The sequence below is a fragment of the Nicotiana tabacum genome, chromosome 22 (assembly GCF_000715075.1).
Source record: "Nicotiana tabacum cultivar K326 chromosome 22, ASM71507v2, whole genome shotgun sequence".
Taxonomy (NCBI): domain Eukaryota; kingdom Viridiplantae; phylum Streptophyta; class Magnoliopsida; order Solanales; family Solanaceae; genus Nicotiana; species Nicotiana tabacum.
Genome location: NC_134101.1, coordinates 73,356,299 through 73,359,019, shown reverse-complemented (window position 1 = coordinate 73,359,019; position 2,721 = coordinate 73,356,299). Strand labels below are relative to the sequence as shown.

The following is a 2,721-nucleotide window of genomic DNA, read 5'->3' as shown; positions in this document are numbered from 1 at the left end:
TGATTGCATTGAATGAAAGCTATTACAAAAAACCAACACGGTATCGGGGGGAGAGAATTGTTTGCTTGCTTGAAAGTTTGATTGCTTGGTCCCCCTTAATAATGCTTAAAAATATAAACCAAAGTTACATGACTAGACCTATGAAAACTGAAAAATCACACTTAAAGAAAATACAATAAAACTACTCTATATTTACAATGAAAAAGACTTAGTCTTCTACAAAGCAGAAACAAGTCCGTTGGCAGTAACTTTGTCTTTAGCATCAGGGTCTGCGCGCGCGATGCTGTTGGCATATGCCTGTGGCTGGGCACTGGCGATGGCTATCGGTGGGGCGACAGAGGCACATGCGTGTTTGTTACTTGGAGCTGCCGAGACCACGGGGCCGACTGTGACAATGGGCGTTGTGAGGCCTGCCGCTGCTCAAGGTATATTTAAGGGATCACTTTGAACCTATCCCCAAACATAAGGAATCATTTTTATCATTTTCTCCTTTGAATTATAAGGCAATGTAAATTGTATTTATGGACTGTGTTTTAATGGAAAGTGAATTCAAATTTATATGCTCACTTGTACCTAACTTGGTAATGGTAGAGTGGTAAGCTTGAGTTCATATTTGGGATAAACTCATTACAGTATGTTGTCTGCTCCATACTTTGCCTAAAGGAATTGATGGATTGGATGACAGTGATTTTAATTAAAACTTATGGGTACCTCTTGCAACCGGATATAAAGGAAAACTAATATTGGGCATGACTATCTAGAAGATGTTAGAGAAGTTAAATTAGATGACCAAGTGAAATAAAAGAAAGTTTCTGTTCAAGATTCTCGATTTCCCAATCGTCCCAAAACTTGCTACTTCTACTCTATGTAGATAAGAGCTTGCGCCATCATAGAATGTTGATATAACCTCTCTGCTGTGTTTGTGCTTGTGTATGGATCAAGATTCATCTATCTAATGTCCTTTCATATATGTTTTTCATATATAGAGTGAACTTCCACTTGTTGGAAATCAAGCGCCAGACTTTGAGGCTGAAGCTGTTTTTGATCAAGAATTCATCAAGGTATTATATTGGTGTTTTTATTGCTTACCTATAATTGGAGAAAAATGCTTAATTCTTATTGAGAAAAGTGTGCTTAACTTTAGATTTCAAAACATGAATGGTATATTTAACTTTTTGTATAAAGATTTAATGTACGGCTCTTGTCTATATACAATAAAATCATATATTTTGATATTATCACTATATTTTTCAATAATTAACAACTTGTTTTGTAAAGTTTTGTTTCTTCTAATTTTTTCTTCAATTTTCACTAGAATCAGAAGAACCTTAGATTTTTTGTATAAAGGTGAAAGGTCATCCATGAAATATGAATATGTTTAAATATTAAGTAGTTTTGTCTCTTTGCCTACTATTTTATTGCGGCTTACTGCTTGCTATTTTATAGAGTTTTATTGGAAGAATGTAAAATAAGGAATTTAAAAGTAATATCTAAAACCACATAGGTGGTAAGTGTTGCAAGCCTAAATATCTGGTGAGGTTCCTGTAATTAGACCAAAATAATAAACATTAGTCAATCAGTCAATTCTAAATTAGTTGATGTAGCAAATGGTGTACCTTGTCAGCTAAGAATAAACACCATTCATAAATTAGAAACCTTGAGGAGTCTACATTTTTTGCAAACCCATTTGATTGCAGCTAGTGACAGAATGAGAACATAGAAAGAAAAGAGTTTAGTACTACCTTAACATGCAACATCTGCTATTGCCCTAGGATTTCACTTCACTACCTGCCCCTTTTAGGAACTGTAAGACATGGTTTTACACATTTATGGATTGTATTTGCTGCTTACAACTACAGTTATCCTTTTTCTGCAGGTTAAACTATCTGAGTACATTGGGAAGAAGTACGTCATTCTCTTTTTCTACCCACTAGACTTTACATTTGTTTGCCCAACAGGTCAGTTTGGCACCTGAAATCTCTCTGCTGTCAATTTCACTTTCTTCTAATAAATTTGAACTGAATATTGTGGTTGCTGACTGTATTATTTTGATGTAATATCTTTTCCTGCTTCTGTAGAGATCACTGCTTTCAGTGACCGTTATGGAGAATTTGAAAAGTTGAACACAGAAATATTGGGTGTTTCCGTAGACAGTGTGGTAGGTGTTTCTTTCCTTCAAATTTTTACTGTAAGTTATAAATTCAAAACTTGTAGTTCTCTGCCCAGCGTTTTCTGCATTTATTTGCTTGCCTCTGTTAATGTGATAATGGGGTCACTATTTCTTCAAAATGCCTTTAAAAGGGTTATGTATACCTAAATGGTTTGCCGTGCTGCATTCTGCTGCTGCACTAGTATGCGTGCAGCACACTATCTTTGTGATGGTACGACTCCAAATATGTGTGAAGTTCCAAATAATGCCACGGAGCGCGTTCAAGGGGTCATGGGGAATGGCTGGAAAGCCGCTCATGACAGTGTGTATGTACATCTTCTCTTTGGCTTTCTGTACTCTATCATGTTCTTAAACAAACTCCCTGCGTATCTCTCATATTGATGCCTATGTTCTGATGCCGCACTGTTACATAAGGGAAATTACATCTTGCTAAGCCTCTAAAAGTCGAATGCGATTGACTAATAGACTTAAGATGAGCCTTCTAATGTTATATGCTCTTTTTGAGTATAATATTATGCCTTAATTCTAAGTGTGAATATGAGATTAGGAAC

General features: G+C 35.8%; 1 long non-coding RNA gene across 1 annotated transcript; it reads left to right on the top strand.

Annotated features, from left to right (window-relative positions):
* Positions 1–979: 979 nt before the first annotated feature.
* On the top strand, positions 980–2,161 carry LOC142176639 (uncharacterized). The gene is made up of 3 exons (XR_012705336.1): positions 980–1,061; positions 1,877–1,958; positions 2,079–2,161. It is a non-coding gene; the product is annotated as an uncharacterized LOC142176639 (long non-coding RNA).
* Positions 2,162–2,721: the final 560 nt, after the last annotated feature.